This window comes from Halyomorpha halys, unplaced genomic scaffold (assembly GCF_000696795.3).
Source record: "Halyomorpha halys isolate HHAL.00 unplaced genomic scaffold, Hhal_1.1 Scaffold1460.1, whole genome shotgun sequence".
Lineage (NCBI taxonomy): Eukaryota > Metazoa > Arthropoda > Insecta > Hemiptera > Pentatomidae > Halyomorpha > Halyomorpha halys.
This window is the reverse complement of record NW_027105776.1, coordinates 23,897-44,010: the sequence shown is the minus strand read 5'-3', so window position 1 is coordinate 44,010 and position 20,114 is coordinate 23,897. Positions and strand designations below refer to the sequence as shown.

At 28.6% G+C, this 20,114-nt stretch overlaps 1 protein-coding gene across 5 annotated transcripts in view; it reads left to right on the top strand.

The window, feature by feature from the left end:
- LOC106689760 (protein Tob1) overlaps positions 1-20,114 on the top strand; it is a 228,671-nt gene that overhangs the window by 196,510 nt on the left and 12,047 nt on the right. The window contains exon 1 of one of the 5 annotated variants that reach the window (XM_067053504.1): positions 12,595-12,663. The exons of the other annotated variants lie outside the window; for them this stretch is intronic. The gene's annotated coding sequence lies outside the window, so the exon portion shown is untranslated. Of the gene's footprint in view, positions 1-12,594; positions 12,664-20,114 lie in introns of those variants that run through there. 5 annotated transcript variants of the gene reach the window in all.

Here is a 20,114-nt window from a genome sequence, read left to right as displayed (position 1 = left end):
ATATAGATAGATATTTATTTATTCAGAATAAATTAGTTTAATGGCATGAAAAGGTTTTATCAACGCTGAGAGATGAATGATAATAATATTGAGCGTGACGATATGAGGGCTATTCAGCATTGACATCAATACTATCTCAAGGCTAAAGCTGTGACATCCTCATGATCCCATCTCGCCACAGCACTATCGCAGCAGGTGCATTTCTATTCATTATTGTGCAATAATAATAATATCTCAAAATATTTAATAAAAATATAAATAAATAAATTAAAAAAAAAGAAATCGTGCTTACTCAGAAAATATCGCAACTTGCAAATGTTTGAGGCAGCTTGATTTAGGAGTTTCAATGCCTTTTAAATATTCAATGCTTATTAAATATTCAATGCCCTTTAAATAAGCATCATCCTGATTAAATATGTTGGCCGTTTTACGTAAGGCATATTTAACTAGGCACTTATTGGCTTTTAATTTTTCTTTTTTAATAACTGATTAATTTCGGATTTTAATATTTTCATTTAATTTATTTTTAAATAATGTTTTTAATAACTCTGTTTATTTAATATTAATATCAAGCATTTTTATTCATTTGATTATAATATTCAAATTTTAGATAAAATGACATAATTTAAATTAAGTAATTTACAAAGAAAATTTGTTTACTTGTCTTTTGTGAAAATTAAAGATTGAGTAACATTCTAAATGATATACCTACTACTCTTCAATTTTTCTTTACTAATTAAAGTGCTACAGTTAAATTTTTTTTTTATTTCAAAACTTAAATTTTCCTCTTTCTTTAGGTTTTACAAATCAACATTTTTTATCAAATATTTTTATTTTTTTAAAAGACCAAATATTAGGTCACAGTACAATATATAAAGCACATGAAGTGTAAAGAAAGAAACTTAATGAAGTAAAAATTAATATAATGAATAAAAATGAGACTAAAACCTTCATCAGAGGTGAAATACATTTTTTTGAAATATAAAAGAGCACAATTTGTTTCCTGTAATATATAATATCAATAAAATATTTTTTCTGGTTTTATATTTTTTCTATAGTTTTTCAAAAGTGGATATTATAACTTTTTACAGAATGCTTCTCAAATATCGACAAAATATAACTAATTATAACTAATGTTTATATTTACTTACACACACATATAATTCTTGATCGTGGATTTATCTGTAAATTAATTAATTAATATTTCGAGTAAAAGTGTATTTTATTTATAGTAGACAATATTACAAACTTGTAAATAACATAGTGGATAAAATATAACAATAAACAATAAATCAGTAATAGTATGATAAGTAGATAAAATAGCCAATAGTTTATTAAATGGAGTATTATAATTTCATGAAATATACATATTCGGATTTAGATATTAATAGAAAAAATAATTTTTTTTTTTCACTCTAAATAGTAATACTATATGTTAAAGTTTCTGTTTGATTTATACGCATTACATACCCGCAATATTTTTTAATTTCTCAATTTTTGAATGGATTGAATTGGTGAAGATTTTCTTTGGCTATAACCAAAGAAGAAAACGAATACAGAATGTTATGAAGACGTGAAAATGTGATTTAGTAAAAATATGTGTGTGTATAATTTAGGTAAACACAATCTTTATGTTCTTACTGTTTTGGAATATATCCATATTTGTATTACATAAATTATAGTAAAAATTCCTAAAGTAAATAAAATTAGTATGACGTGTACCATCTTTATTCCCTGGGGATTACTTTGCGCGAGTTCCATAGACCCTTTTACTCTTATGGTCAGTTATTTAAAATAAATCTATTATAATCTGAGAACCAGTTACTACTTCAAGATAGATTGAGCAGTTTATCACTTTTATTGATAGAAAGTGATTTTTATAGAGACTTTGAAAAAGTGATTCATAATTTTGCTAACAACAAAAATCATGAAAATAATTTTTTTTCCCACTCGGTCGGTGAATATATTAATTTAGAAATGTTAATTAATGTCTTAAATAAAGTTTTTATTTCTTTATATAGTACAAAGCTTTTCAGAAACTGAAGTTTCTAATCTGAAGGAACCCCGTATCTTACATTTCCATGTGTCCCCTCCTGGTTAAAGTTGGCCCTTCATATCACAATAATGGCTTGCAGGAACTCTTCATTGTTACATTTATAATGACTGTTATGGGAAGGTTACACAGCCAAATTCTTTTCAAATGCCTAAATGGATTATCTGTGTGGGAAACAAGGTTAAAAAGGTCTTTATTGGTATGGAGTTTCCAAGGAAAGGGTCTTCATTGGTTAGGCATGCTGCGCCCAATAGATTGTAATATATCATACAATCAGAATGAAATAGAGGCAATTTAGGAAAACTAGGGAGAGTAGTGAAGTAGTATTAGTTTCAAAATATTCGAAATAGGTCAAATATTTTACAAGTTATCAGGCCCGCCTTTGTGTCCCCGGGCACTTCAAGATATGGAGGTCCTTCAAATATTTTTTTTACTGAACAACTTTGGTTTTAATATTGCGTTTTAGTTTATAGGCGGTCCGAACAGGGTTGCCTCAATTTATCAGTGCAAAACTCCAAGTGGTTCGACATAACCAATTGTCCTCTCGCAGACCTCGACTAGCCCTTTCCAAGATGACATGAGAACTACCTCCATCCTCTTCTGGTCCATCCGCGAACTCTCCTCCCCGCTGGGACCCAATCCAGTACTCGGTTCGGCCAATATTCTTCCGACTCTTCAGATGCTCGTACCATCTTAGGCGGCGTGTCCCGATCCTTTCGATTACTGATGTACCAACATCCGTACAAATCTGGCAAATGACCTCATTCATAAATCTATCCACCCTGGTGGCACAGTTACAAGGAAGTTGAGATAATACGATTTGAATATGAATTTTAACACTTACTTCGGTTAGCTATTTTTTCAAAGATAATATTATTATTTTTTTTCCTATTAGAAGTCAGATATTTATTTTATTAAAACTATAAATGTCATTGTATTTGTTAATATCTTTTCTTTTTTCCTCTCTTCTTAAGAATTATTATTTTATTTTATCTTATATATATAAATTCATTTTTGTTGTTCACATTGTTTAATATTTATAGCGTTGTAAATAGTTAGAGTTGTCTTTTGCACTAGTCTATACCCTACCATAATCAATTATTAAACAAAAAAATGTAACTGTTATATTAACCAAGTAAGGGCTACGAAACATCATTCAATAAATTAAATAAATCAAGGAATTGTCGCTTCCAGGTTGATAGTTAAAAAATACGCATGGATCTAAAGTATAAATTTTTGCTAATGCTAGTTCGGTTCACTTCAGGTTATATTTCAATATTCCAAATTTTTTAAATAATGTTTTTTATTTATTTATCTATTAGTATTTTCAACTTTATATAAATAAAAATACATCAAATAAATTTTATGTAAGATCAAAATGGAGTAATACAGGTATGTAGAGAAACTACCCGTTGGTAGCATTCTAATCATATTTCTATACTCGAAGGTCTCGAGGCCATCTTTTTTTCAGGTTATTCGGAGGATTGTCAGGAATAGAAGAAGAAACAAGGTTAGAAACTGGAGGGTTTTGATGGTTAGGGAGTTTATAATGGAAGGATTCGGGCTTATCTGGTTCGGGCTAAGTCGGTTGCATATGGAACATTAAGGTCTTTATGGATGATTTTATTTGTGACAAAGTAAGGACCATTGTGGATTCTAGGAAGTATGTTGGATTGTAAGGATTGAATCTGAGAAGAAGTCGAAGGTTTAGTGGTTAAATAATGTCATAATATTATTGTTCGGACTTAGAAGGACCAGAGTAAACAAGTACCTAACATGTAGCAACTTTTTTATGTAATATGTCGCATATGGTCACCTTTGAATTATTTTGTGGAGGCAAGGCGTGACTCTGAACTTAATGGCACAGCTTTGAGCTGTAATATGAAGTTGATATTATTTTCCACATGACTACCCTAAGGAGGAGATAGAACTATTATGTATTTCACTCCTTGGAAGCCGATACATAACGGAGGAGCAGTTAGCCCTCCTCGGTTGACGGCTTCAAGGCTCTTACCCAACTTCTCCTTCTCACAGTTCAATCCGCTTATTTTTCTTTCTTACAACCTCGCTTCTATAATAATCTTTTTCTAACTTGGCTAATCTACTTTATCTCCGGTTAGGCTTGCTTTTTTTTCCTTTACTTTTTTTTTTTTATTTGTCGAAACGCTCTTCTAAACAAGCCATGACTGCTGAAATCTATATAACTTGCTTCTAAAAGTAATATCTGTTAGCATAAAAATTAATTGTTTAAATAAATCAGTTGGTATCCATTTTAAGTTTCAACACTCTTTATTATATCAACAGTCCAACGTTTCGGCCAATGCGGACAATCTTGAGTATAGATTTACACCTCACATCCAATTATTTAAAAACGTTGTGCAGGCTATTCTACTCAGGTCAGTAATAGCAAGTCAGATCACCCTATTTTTTCACAATTTCATTAATTTTTAAAACTTTTAGTTTTCGACCACTTAACACTATCAACTATATTATCAACAAACTATTATAAAATTATAACACAGGATAGTGTTAAGTGATTTAAAATTAAAAGTTTTAAAACTAATGAATTGTGTCAAAATAGGGTGGTTTGACTTGTAATTAATGACCTGAGCAGAATAGCCTGCAAAACCTTTTTAAATAATTGGAATTGAGGTGTAAATTTATACTCAAGATTCTCCTTGAGGAAGCCCGAATTGGCCGAAACGTTGGACTGTTGACGATATAATAAAGAGTGTTGAGACTTAAAATGGATACCAAATGATTTATTTAAACTATAAATATCAGTCTCAAAAAATTGATAATATTATATATAAAATAAAAATTAATTTTTACACTCATTCATTACTATTCATGATTGGAACTGAGCATATTCAGAAATAATTTTGCTCTAAACACAGAGATTACATATTATATCCGTCTCATTGTCATTAAAACACGGTCCAGAGGTTTTCAGAGACCTGAAAAAAAACAGTTGTCAGGCTAATTCGTAGTGTCCGCAGATCAAGGAATAAACTATTTTATATATTCTGTAGGAAAGCATAAAAAAATAGTTTTCAATATATTATATGTAGGGGATAGGTATGGTTTGTTTGTTTTTTTAAGTTGCGTAAAACATGATTGGACAATAACGCCATTTATAGCTTATTTAATTTTTCATACATTTGTTTAATTTAATTTAATTATTATTTTTTGTCTGTCCGATTCTTGCCAGTAAACTTTTTGATTTTAAAAACTGAAACACCAATTTCACTATTTTATCATCATCTCTGAGGGTTTTTGAAGTAGCCAGGTTTAATCCTAAACTATTGAGGTATGATTTATGATTACGTATGATCTATTAGGTATGACTTATGATTTATTAGGTCATTTTAAAACAAATTATAAAAAAATTCTTTTGATGCATAATTTAATTCAAGTGTAAAGACGATTTTTAAATTTTTAATATCATTTACAAATTCGCTTATTTTTATTTATTTATGCATTCCAGTATTATAAAAGAGGAGGTAAATTTCAGTTTTTATTTTTTTAGTTTTAATCTGAGGAAAAGTTTTGCATCGACTACTATAGTTCCTGTTTTATAGTTAATGAAGTAAAAATTGAAAATAGTAATTTATTATTATAAAATGTATTATGTATTATTATAAAATATTCCAATAGAATTGGATTAGTTTTTATAATAAGGTCATTGCACGATTCTTATCGTTTGTAGCCTGACAATTTAAATGCTAATGCCTTCCTCAATAAACAATCTTACACAAAAATAGTTTTTCTAATCGTACAAAGTAGTTGAAATTAACGAGCTCAAAGTCGAGTTGTAAATTACCTCATTTCTCTCTGATGAAATGAAAAAGGGGTGATAATTGTGTAGGGAATGCTTTATTATCTAGTTAATTGTCTATCATTTGTTTTTTATTATTTTTTAATTAACAATACCAATTAAAATAGCTTTTAATATCTTTATTGAAAAAGGAGTTCTTAGAGCATTGAATCACTAATTTTTGCAATAGTTTATTTAATTTTTATTAACAAAGTTTTGTCCCCTTAGAACAATTAATTTAAATTAAATGAACTAAACACAATATTTTATTTATTTATTGCCATTTACAACTATATTTACATAAAAATACACCATGTAAATTTGATGGGAGATCAAAATGGAGTGACATGGGTACTCAAATCATATTTCTACACCAGGTCTGGAAACCATCTTCTTTTCAGGCGCTTCGGGGGCTTGTCAGGAATAGAAGAGAGAAACAAGGTTAGAAACTAAAGAGTTTTGATAGAGTTAGGAAATTTACGATGGAAGGATTGATATCTGGTTCGGGCTAGATCAGTTACATATGGAACATTAAGGTTTTTATGGATGATTTTATTTGTGACAAAGTAAGGAGCCTTGAGAATTTTGGATTGTAAGGATTGGATACGAGAGGAATACGACGATTTAGTAGAGCCCCAAAGATCAAATTTGTTAGTCCAGATAAAACAAACTAATAGCGACATTAATAAAAAACATTTCTAAATTATCTATTTCTAATTCCCTATGAATCCTAGACCCTCATATACACTTACAAAAGCAAAAGAAATTTGTAGAATGTTATATTTTTAAAATAAAGGAATCAGTCCCACAAAAAACAAAGCCTTGCGATTTGTAAAGATGTATTCAACTTTAAATATTAGGAGAGTATTGTCTTTTTTTTTGTGATGAATATAATAAATTTTTATCTTTTTTAATCTTTAATTTTTTCGTTCTTAGCTATTGCTTACTTCAACTTAAGGAAAGTGTATTTGTTGGAGTCGTGTCATCATTGCATTTTCCTGCTCCTGCCTACGAGGCCATTAAACTTGGTGCACTGATAGGGGGCGGTAGGGAGCCTTCTTCCGATGTGTAATCTAATCGGGGAACGTGCGTGCACATCAAGGCCCTTGTGCACCTCCACCTCCACACACCTGTTGTACCTCCGCGTCCCTGTGATAGCGTTGTCTTCAATGAGATACGTGTCTCTTTACGTCGCTTTTGAATGATATACCTGCACCTCGTCGTAAAAATAACCTTTTATATATCTGATAACTACGTAGAATGGAGTCGATAAAATTCCGTCTCTCTAAAAATAAAATCATCCTTGTAAGATATATAGAAATATAAAAGAACGCAGATTATAAACATTGATGTTTATACTGATTCAATATTATGTTTTAATGTCTTTCTTTAATATGTTTGTTATTTTTTCGAATACTAATTACCCTACCATTACTTTATTGCATCTTAAAATGGCCTGAAAACCTGTTCTAATTTAATCATTCATTGAAATTTACAACTGTATATTAAAAAAATTAAATGTGATTAATGGTCCGGAACACATAATAAATAATCTTTGGAAGGAACCTCCCAATGGTGGTACTTAATTCATTGCTTTAAATTAAAAGATCCCGTGGCCACCTTCTTATCAGATACCTCTGAGGATTACAGGGATTGTTAAGGATGAGAGACTAAGAACTACTGGGTTTGGGTTGGTAAGGATTTTGGAATGAAAGGATGTATATCTATTGCGGGCCAAATCTGAAGCGAATGGGATGTTGAGGTCTTTATGGATGAGTTTATTTGTGACGTAATAAGGAGCATCAACAATTTTACGGAGGATTTGGGATTTTAAGGATTGAATACGAAAGGAATTTTATATCTTCCAAGCTCAATTCCGTATGTCCAAATTACAGCATATAAGATTTTTTGTAGTAAATGGGAAGTTTAGAGCGTTTTTCAAGTAGGTATTGTAGTAATCGATCTACGAGCAGGTTCTTGTCGTTTCAGTCTAGTATGTAGATTCCAAGTTAGTCTCTTGTCAAGATAAATCCTTACTACGGACCTAAATTTCTTAAAAATAGATTTATTATTGATTTTCATATTAACAATCCAAAAGACGATAGTTGGAATCCGTATCTAACTGTTGCAACAATTAATATTAATTAAACAATTTTTAGTAAGTTATATTTTTTAAAATTAAAAGTGATGAAATTGTTATATAAAAAGTTATTTGAACCTTAAATTTGCTTATAAATGAATAAAATTGTTTTTTACAAAACAGGAATGAGTAAATATTGGAAGATAGTTGACCTTATGAAGTAGATTATAGGAAGAAAGCCCGAACGGTGGTCAATAAAGGTACTAAAAACTGTTTAATATTAGCCAACGTTGCGGCCTACTTTGCAGGGCTTCATCAGGCCTAAATGAAAACAAGAGACAAACATTGTAACAAGTAACAAAAAATTAGAATATATATACGAACAAAATAAGAAATTATACAAAAACAAATTATTTGTTTTTAAATTGTGATGGAGTAGTGAATATAGAATATAGTGATTGTCAGTCGCATAATACTTATTAGAAATAATAACAAATATTAATTTGTACATTAAATATTTTTGTCTACTACTTTATACCTTTTTTGATCGCAGGGCGTACTACTTTACTACAATAATGAGTAAAATTGTAAACAAAAAATTAAAACTATGTACCGTTTCTGGAAAAATTGTTGATAAAAATTCAATATTATTTTTGGTTTTTAAGACACAAAGTGTCTTGATCTACGTTAGGATAGCGAATGTAGTAGCAGTTCTACCGAAATGGTTGAAGAAGTTTCCTCTTATTGGTGTTCTATCAATGGGTAGATTATCTACATGTTTGTATCATGTCACTATATCACCTATAGCAAATTAGGTCTCTTATATTATCAATTATTCTTCACTACACCTCTTAGGTTGAAGTTTTTTATTTCTCTCGTTTTGTTAATTATTAAAATTAATTCGAGATTTCAATGTTTTACTCAATTTCTTTTAAGGATAATTGAGGATGAACAGGTAAAATATTTTCAAACTTTCATTTGTTCTTTCAGTTTCAGTTCAGTTTTTCCTTTTTTTTTTTTTTTTAATATATTTTTGAATAATAATTGATAATAAAGATAAACTGTTGATTAATGCAAATGCTTTTAAAAACAAATCAATAACATTGCCTTAATAAATTTTAAACGGTCGTTTGAAGTTTTTTCTTTATTTCATTTCACCACGACCATTCCCGATGATTCCGAATTGTTCTTGCTTATCAAGAGATATGATATCTCCCTGTAAAGATAGCGGTGATGGCTGATCGAAGAAATTAGAAACCTAGTCATTAAATATTTTTAATTACTCCTTACTGAGAAATTGTTTATTTTTGGAACAAATAATTCAAAATTTTCTCACTGTCTTGATTTCATTTAAGAAAGTAAAAGTTAATTCATAACTTGAAGCATGCCAGTTCAGTTATGTTTATTATTATCTGACATTAGTTTCATGAAATTAATAATATTGATTAATAGCATAAATTATTATTATTACTGGGATTAATATATCATTTATGGCATTCTTGATTATCATTAATATTGATTAATTCATACTTTACATTTCATAAATGAGAAATAACCTCATTCTTCCTTGGAATAAAATAAAATAAATTAAATATATGAAAAAGAGGAGATAATTGTGTGGCAAATTTTTCATTACTTTAATAGTTGATTATCTTACCATTTTTTAAATTTAATAATGATTAACAATACTAGTTAAAATAGTCTATTATTTCTTTATTAAAAAAGAAGTTGTGTTAAAATTAAAATCCTACGTTAATTTTAATATTTTTTATTGTGTTTATATTAACAACGTTTTACCCATTAGAACAATTAATTTAATTTAAATGAAACAAACGAAATAAATACTTTGCTAAAAATAGTGTCTTAAAAAAAAAATGCCAAATCGTTGTCTAATCCTAAAATCTCATTTAGGCTTTCTAAAATTAAAGGAAAAAAACTTTCTACAATTTTATTTATTTTTTTTAAATTATTCATTACATTAAATCGTTTATAATCATATCAAAAATTATATTTCATAATTAATTGTTAATGTAATTATATTGCCTTAGAAATATAAGCGGTATAATTATTATTATATTATTAGTTATATTTCTTACCGTTCTTATGCAGTACCTAATTGTAAAAATATTACTATAAACACTGCATAAAAGTTGTTTAATCAATTGCTAAAAGATGTCAAAACTAGAAACATTAGGTTAAAGCTAGCTTGAAGGGATCCAAAAATTTTATCGAATCTAAACCGTAGATTATATTTTTATGAAAATCACTTTGATGTTAGTATAATTCAAGATACATATTATAAGTTCATAAGAGGTTATATTTATATCGAAAGACTTTACCTCCCAGTTGGAAAACTATATGTAACAGATGTTTTAACCTTTCCAAACCCTGCTGAATAGAAATTGGGTTTGTTGCAAAAAAAATTCTCAAAATTAAAGCATTAATTCTAGGCAAATTTGTACTTTCTCCATTCATGAAATCTTATTTTATATATATATATATTTTTTAAATAATGAAAATTATTTTAACAACAAAATACCTATTAATTTAAAAACAGCTAAAAAATGTGAATGGCTAAATAAGTGTTAGTGAAACCATCATGGAGGCTAGCGTTTTTCTTCTGTTGATACACAAATTAAAAATCTTAGCTTTTAAAACTAAAATTAAAAATTAATTCTGAATTTATATTAGTTATAACTTATATTATTGGGTTTCTGAATTGACTGAAAATACTATTAACACTATTTCAATTTTTTTCCCTACTAAATCTCTTTTAAACTGTTTTCTAAATGAGGAGACAATACGACCATAATGGTGGCGTCGCTGGCTCCCACTTTTTTTTTTTTTTTACCTCTGAAGTAAGTAACGTTAATAAAACTCTAATTCGGTAATGGGACCAAACGTTAGCCACCCCGATCGAATGCAGTGTTGTCATTCGACACCCTGGCAAAGCTCCACGCCTTATCTCATCGCTCCTTCCAGCTCTTCAATGATCCATTTCTAATCTGTAATTTGTCAATAATCCATCAAGTTGATATATGGTTCAGTCTTCTCTGTAAATAGAATATATTTTATCAATTCAATTAATTACTTTTCACTGTCGTAACAACATATCTTAGGAGACTGATTTACACGTCACATTTTAAGCATTATTTATACATTAATCACACAGTTTTTCGGTAAACTTGTTCTATGGTTTTAAAATTGAAAAATATTAATAGTAATATCTTGTATGAAGCGATTTAATTTTGAAATCGTCAATTTAAAAATTAATTTTAGTTATTTTCAGTTACTCTGATGCCTTTCAAATTTTAATTGTGTCCCTCACAATACTTTTTATAGTAACAATAAGTTTATATTTTAAGACTCCATAAATACTGGTCATATTATACATATTGTATATGAAAAATATTATATATAATAATAATAAATATTATATGTCACAAATATTATTATATATAATAATAAGAATAAATATTTTATATTAATATATGTTATATTATATAAAATTTACATTTTTCTCGATATCCGATTTGTTTTTTTGACTGATAATTCTAGAGAGAACAGAAAATGAAATATGATCGAAACAGCTTAAAATTACAATACCGAATCAATATTTTTTCTTCCAAAGCATTTTTTTTCCAGTGTTGGCTAAAGAAACCAACACGATAAAAGTAATAGAAGTCAAAATTTTCATTCTTTAAAATAGGTTGAAGTTATCCATGAATGTGAATTAACTTGGAACCCAACTATTTCTTACCTCAAATCACAGTGCCACTATCTATGAGCAGTGTTTTTTAATAAAACATAAAACCTTAGTAAATAGTTCTTATCACTGTGATACCAACTCCGAGAACTACGGGTTCGAATCCGGCTGTGACAGATAATTATTTATTCTGTTACTGTAGCCGTGAGTCAACCATGTGGGTCAAGAAGCCCTTCGGGGTCAACCCAGCTTCATAGAGTACTCTTTATTAGAATAAAAAATCTGACGATGGATAGTAATTCTGATCAAATCACCTTGCACAACGGTCTAATAACAGTACTGCCTTACAAAGTACCCCAGATCCTTCATGGGTTGTAGTTTTACAGATTTATTTTATTTATTATTATTCTTATATCATACAGAAAAAAATACGAAAAACCATTTTTTTTCATTATTATTTCTTTTATATTTATAGTTTCAGAAATAACTTCATTAATTTGAAGACTTCAAGTAATGTTATATTTTATAAAAGTACGAGCTATGTAGAAAATTACTTTTTGTACAGACCAAATTTCAATTGAGTATTCTGTTTCTTGCTCTAAATTAAATTGATTTCTCCATTATCATTACTGCTTTTCGGGTTCATTGATATTTTAACTAGTTCTTCGGACAGAAAAGCGTTTAGATCGTTCTTTTTCATTTTATTTGTTTCAATTTGCCCTTTCTTTAAATGCCAACAAGTCTTTTATAAATGTCTTTTAAAAAGATTCGTGAGATATTTCGATAGATTTTTATCTTCTCTGTGGACCAGCTCTGTAATTAAATTTTATAACCTCGACGATTCGTCTGTTAGCTAACACATGCACAAGTGACGCAGTTTTAACGCAAACATTAACATGTTTACCCTGCTCTGTATATCAGGCAGGCGCCGTTTCTGCAATACCTAGTACGCAGAAATATCGTCGGCTCTGTATAAGTGTAAGCCTGTATATCAGCAGTATATCAGTGTAAGTCGATGATAAAGTATTTTTTTTTAATTAATTTGTTTTTACAGCAATATACCTTGAATGGTCTTTTTAGCGAACTTTAATTGTTCATATTTTCTCTTGTTTACATTTGGATTATAATCATCTGCCCTTTCAAAGTTTCTTTTTTGTTTTTCTTTTCTTTTCAATTCTATGAAAAACTATTAATTCAAAAATTTACAATAAAGGTATTTATTGTATTATTAGAAAAATTATTTTTTTGATTGAAATGAAATAGTCTAAGAGACCTTAAATACCGACATTTCCTCTAAAGTATCTTAAATCTTGAATATTTGGAAAAAAAAAAAAAAAAAAAGTTCTCATTATTGTTAGCTATAATTTAAAAAAATAAAAATCTGTACCGCTACAAAATTATATACAACCCATTTTTAACCTATTACACTAACTATAAATGTTGTATTTTACAAGAGTGGAGGGTTCCGGTTTTATATTAGCGGGAAATTTTTTTTTTTTTTTATTATTTATTTATTGTAATTTACAACTGTACAAAATAATACAACAGGTAAATATGTAGTATGTTTCATATACACTTGAAAATCTTGGGAAGGAACCACCCATTGGTGGTACTTCAAACATTAATTTAAACTAGAAGGTCCCGTGGCCATCTTCTTTTCAGACGCCTCGGAGGATTATCAGGGATTGTTAAGGATGATTAAGAATTAATGGGTTAGGATGGTTAAGGAGTTGAGTTTGGTCTGATTATTGTAGTGTATACTAATTTTTTGTAATGAATGGGAAGTTTAGAGCGTTTGTCAAGTAAGTGTTGTAGCAATCGGAATCTACGAGCAGTTTCTTGTCGTTTCAGTCTTGTGTGTGGATTCCAAGTAAGTCTCTTGTCAAGATGGAGTCCTAAGTATCGAATCTGTTCAACAGGTGTTGGAAAAAAAAAAAATTAAAATTATAACATGTATCTGTTTCGTTTAAGTAAAAAACATGTAAAATAGATTGTATGGAATAAAAGCTCCATAAGTATAATCAAATTACAGATGTTAATATAAAAAAATAAATATAATATATTAATAAATTGGAACGTAGAAAGTCTTTAAAGTTGCACATTACGTTTTAACCTCTTGCTGTTGTTCTATCTCATTTTCTGTAGGACAGGGTCAAAGCGACTATAAATTAAACTAGAGGATATTAAAGTCGTTTAAATGACAATAAGTTTTACAGTTTTAATAATAAAATAATTATTACGAGAGCTATTAAACTTTTAATAGTTCTGAGGCTATTGCTGTTTTAAATATTTAATAAGTGATAACGTGCTAATAATTGAATAATTAATCAATATATTAACGAGGTTGTTTTGAGAACTTGTGGTTTTCTGATCGATAACGAAAAAATAAACGGATGATTTTGCTGAATTTAAACCAGATTGTAATTTCAATATGAAATGTAGCATTATGTTTTGTTTTTTTTAAATTGCACATTGGGTATGTATTACTATCTGCGTCAGGATAGTGAATCTAAAGAGAAAAAATACTTACTATAGGGGCGAATAAAGTTAAAAAATTAAAATATTTTTGATAATAGCTTAGATATTAGTCAAAACAAAAATATTTATTAATTTTAAATAATTATGTTTTATACCAAGAGACCTTTAGGCAAAAATAAGAGTTTTTCCTTATAAATAGTAATAAGGAATAAAAATGCAATAAACTCAATTAAATTAATTTTAATGTATTAAACCTACGAAAGATAAGGTTTTTTCAATGAAAATGTATTAAAAAATAGACTAATGTATTTAATAGTTAACGTGATCGAAATTAAAGTATATTTATTATAAGTATATAAGTCGATTGCCATTATTTTTTGGAATTTATCAAAATAAAAAACGAAACTATGTAACACAATTTTGTGATATCAACTCATTGATTTTATTAAATATATACATAATATTTAAGAAGGAATGAATATATATAAAGATATAGTCTTAAAAAAATATGATTCGACTTGAACATAATAGTATATGATAGAGCAAAAATATAGAACTGGACACATCAATTTTAATGGGCTATGGTTTAAAACGTGAGAGAGAAATAAAATAATAAGATAATAAACTATTAAGGATTTTTTCATTTTTTTTTTAATAAATATAAATTTCATCTTTTATTCGGTTGCTTCGGTTGCTAATAGACCTTGCAGATCTTTGGCAGCCCGAACCAGCCTTCTCTACGCCTGCCCCCTCTTGGTCTTTCTTTCTAGTTTACTGCATGCAGCTCTTTCGCACCTTTGTTGATTCTGTCTATCCATCTAATTTTTGGCTTCTCACGTGGTTTCTTGCCAATATAGTTGGCATTCATGGTTGTGTCAGGCGTCCTGATAGATTGCTTCGCCATCGAGCCACATGTCCCGCTCATCATAACCTACTTGCCTTATATCATGAGATATTGACTGACCAGTCTTTGCAAGTTGTTCACTGTTTCTTCTTCTCCATGTTTTGAGGCTCATTGTAAATGATTCATCTACATACCAAAAATTCCAAAAAGTCTTTTTGAAAGGTTTTGAGTCATTCGAGTTACTGTTAGGTAAGAAATTGTATGTAACTATTGTTTATACAATATTATTAAAGCTCTACTAATCAAATTAACGTTACTTAGATAAATAAGTCGTTATATTTAACAAAATATTATTACATTTTTTTTTTTGGAGTCCGTGATGCGTGTGAATTAAATGCTATCTCCGACACTTTTTTTTTTTATTCAATTATTCACGAATTTCCAAAACTCTCTCATGTATTGCAGTGAAACTATTTTAAGACGGTAATAGCTATAGACAGTGATAGATAAAAGAAGAGAAGGAAATATGAAGAGTTGGCTCGAATCCCGAGCAGAGCGCTGAGAACTCTGGCCACAGCCCAATGACCTACATACACTTAAAAATACTGTGCTCAAAAACCGGGCCTGTTGTTTTACTGTCTCCAATGCTATTTTATTTAACTTAGCGGTTTATTTTTCCTAGTAGCTTCTATTCTTGCCTTTCTGTCCCATATAGTCAACATTCTTTCAGCAATTTTTGTAGGCCGATATTACGTAGTGTCGATAACTTTTCGTGTGGAAATGTTATTTCTCTTCATATAAAATAATGATTCATTTGTTATAATTTAATTCGAACCCTCCTCTATAAAATACTTATAGTTACTTTAAAGCTATGTAGTAACACCTGATGGAGAAGCTACTCTTCTAAGAAAAGTAGAAGAATAAAATCTTTTTTTTTACAAAAACTCAATAGAGGATTTTCTATAGACACTCAAGACTTTTTATATATATAATTTAATATGTTTTTATTTCCCTTTTTCTTAAAAATATTATTTGAACTTTGGCAATATAGGATTTAATCACAAATCCTGACGGTAATTGTATATTTCGATGTAATAAAAATAAATAAATTAAAGCTATAATTATATTCAATTATGCGTTATATTTATTAATAAAAAAGGAGCAAAAAATCAAAAACTCAAAAAAAAAAAAAAAAAAAAAAAAAAAAGGTGATAGAGAAACCTGATGTCATTGAGACCAAATTCACGAAAAAACAAGATTAAACATTAAAATGATTCAAAATCAAGTATAATTAAAAATATTCTGTTTCCTATCAGTTCTTATTATATGAATAAATTGAATGAAATGAAAAAGTAATTTTATTCTGGAACTAAGAATAAATACATTGTATATTTGAGAGATAATTGCCTGACATATAATGGTTTAATAACTAAATAATTATAATAATATTAACATTAATATAAAGAATACAATTTAAAATAAAATAAAAAAGAACTGAAGTCGTAAACTAAATATTTATGAATACTCCTACATAAAGAACAATAAAGTAATTGTTATATTGACTAACAATTATAGTTAATTAATTTAGGATAAAATATACCGATTTATATTTTTATTTATACATATCATATTTATATTGTAAGTATTGTCATCATTTATACAATATTTTTTTTGGTAAATATATAGTTTTAATGAAAATGTGGCAAATTGTGGTATTATTCTTCATTAAAAACTATTTAATAAAAATAGAATACGATCAATACTGAAACTATCATGTAACCAATTAAAATAATAAGAGTCATTATGGTCTTTAATAATTATGTGTCTTCAATAACTCTGTTCTTGTCCTCATTACCCTTTTGTTTTTACTTCTTAGATAAAATCATGTGAATAATTTAAACAATAAAAAAATTATTAATATTTTTCAAAGCTAACCATTAGATTACATACATGGATTAATTAAATGATCCCGGTTGCCTACGTTAGTTGGTAGATAAACTATTAAATATGCCTCTAGAAGGCGGAGGAAGGGACTATTAGGTTGAATTGATAACTTCCGCGAGCCATGCTCCCTTTAACAGCTGCATCGCGAACGGTTTAAGGGTAAGCGAGGAATTTGTGTCCAAGGAAATCCCGATAAATCGACAAGTACAGTAAAGAGCCAAGTAATCCCCCCGCGAAGTCCCCATTAAAGTGTTCATATAGCAGATGTATTTAAACTGTATTAGAAAAGGAAGATGGTCCATGTGCGGCCAAAGAAAAACTCAAATAGTGATTAAACTGTTTATATTGAGCCAACGTTTCGTCCCACGCAGCAGAGCTTCACCAGGGTTAAAAAAGATACAAAAAAATGAGGAAAGTAAATGAAAAGTTAAAAAGATGTACCATAAAACGTAAAAACTAAATAAGAATACAACATACCTTTCAGACTAGAAGTCAGAGCCAAAGTGAACTTTTTGACAGGTTGTATAGAGAAGAGTGGGGATTGACAGTCAAAGTACATTACATTTGAAAATAATTTTAAGGTAAACAGTACAGAAAATATTAAAAATAGGCAATCATTAAATGATAATGTACATAATAGATGGGAAAGAAATTATACTTTAAAAAAATGTATTGCTTTTACAATAAAAATTCTGCACCCAATTTTAGTACAAAAAAGTTAACGTAGTAAACATTCTTTACTTCATGCGATTATATTCAGAAGTTTGTATTTTTCTCTAAATATATCTATAAAACAGATGTTTTGTTCGAAACACTATGTCGATGTTTTCTCAACTCGAAATAAAAACAAAGCAGTTTCTGGATGTTAATATGTCGATTTTTTAATCTGAAATCACACACAAAAAAATTAAAATTGTTAAGGATACCCCGTGAATTCTTCATGTGATCTTTCTTTCTATTCATTTTCGTTCTTAAGTGCGATTTTTCAGAGAATTGGTAATCTGAATATATAACACAAGAGCCTGAGAGGAAATAAAAGCCAGTTATTTCACAGCAATGTTTGATAACTTTAATGAAAACTATTTATAATTACTTTTTAAAATTTGTGAGTCGACCAAGTATAGTTAAGGGGAAAGAAAAAAAGCATTGATTTCAGTATGTTAAAAAAAATAATTTTTCAAACGGAGCACTATGTCCTTGAAACTACAAACAACACTAGAAAAGCTAATAGAAAATAATTTAAAGTAAAGTAAAATTTTCAAAATATGAGCCCTAATAGAGCTGTTTTTATTCAATAGTTTCCGATATAAAGTTTTTTTAAAAAGAAACATTTCATAAAATATACCATGAAGAATCAGTAGTCAGTGATTTTACTGTGGGAAATCTTTAGCTCAAGAACCATGAGACGTATAAATGTCTATTAGCACTCAAATTAAAGCTAACGTAATGTGCTATAAAGGAGTTTATGGTGTTTATCTTCTCAGGGCTAGTAATTTTCATGTTATTCGCCATAATAAATTCACAAAATTTGATTTGTAGTTATTCGGATAAAATGTTTGATATTTACATATATCTTAGATAGTTTTCATTAAATTAAAAAAAAAAAATTGTTGTGAAATAAGTCAACTTTTTCTCCTTTTGGGTTCTTGTACTATATACCCAGATCAAGACTTATGTGATACATCGCGCTGAAGAACGAAAAGGAATTGGAAGAAAGACCACAACGTGCACTCTCTTTGTGAGTAAGCGCACAAATTTTAATGTTAACGGTAAAGACATTACCTCATGCCTCTTTCATACTAAGTTAGTTTTTGTATACATATACATACTGTAATAATGTTATTAAAATTATTACAAAATGCTCTAATATAATAATTCCTATGAAAATTATATTGGATAATCTTCAGGAGAGTAATATTTGAACAACTGTTCTAAATTTAGCTGGTTGCTTAACCGTTATTTGATCGTTAACATTGGAATTAATCCGCACTGCCAAGTTGGCACTTGCTTTAGACCTTGCGAATATCAGTTTATATCCATCTCAAACGATAAATAATAAGCAGGCACCTTTTCTTCATTTAGAAACACAATTAATAATAATAATAATCATATCTATAATTATCGAAAAGTAATAACATAAAATAAATTGTACCTGGATAATTTTATCTATTGTTCTTGAATTCTTACTTGTTTAAATGTTTCATAAAAACCGAAGCAATTGTTTGAAATTCACCTAATAGTACGATAATAAACGGGAGTAGTTTTTATAGTTCTTTAATTGTAGAACAGTAAAGGTGTCCATGCTACGTTTGCCAAACTATGGCAAAATCGCACAAGTGCAAGTGTGTGGATTGGCTGGTATAAGCTGGCTTAAATTTGTGGCCTACCTGTTGAGAGTCGGTTTTTTAGCACAAATCAAAGAGTACTTGTGCACCATTCACACAATTGTGTTCAGTTAGCTCCGTGTGTTTTAATTAATTCAAGACTTTCCCCAACCATTTGATTTAATAATTAACTCTTGTTTAAGATTGTATTTTTTAAAATTCTATCGATCCGGTGTAAATAAATTGTTTCAAATCTTTTTACTTAACTTTGGCAGTTTATTTTGGATTCACAGCACAAATATATATTTCTAAAGACGTTATATGTAAATAAATTAACAAGTTTCTGATTCAAATTTTAGAACGAATATTGAATTTATAGGTTATAGTACTATTTATTTAAATTTTGTCCTTAATCCTTATTAGGGTATTTTATTCCTTTTTATTATGGAAATCCTCTAACTCTAATGTAATAGACGACAAAAATCAAAAGAACGTAACAAGCATGTGCATTCCTACGCTTGTTACTTCCTTTGTTTGCCAAGCATTTGTACAATTCTCGGATTTGCGGCAATTGGAAAACGTCTAGATCCCGCATAATCCATGCTGTTTATCATATAATGTTAGTTAACCACTGCTTACTAGATACACTGAAATCGATTAGTCACGAGGATATGCTCTAAGATATAAATAAAACGACCACAACCTTCGTGCTAATGCGAGGCTAAAGAAGAAGCTGCTTTCATATGATTGTAAACATATATAATAATGAGCATTAATTATATACTAAATACTAACCACTAAAAGTAAATTTAAATATACCAGGGCATTCAAAAAGTCCTGTCGTTTTTCGTTTGTTCGTTGTTTATTT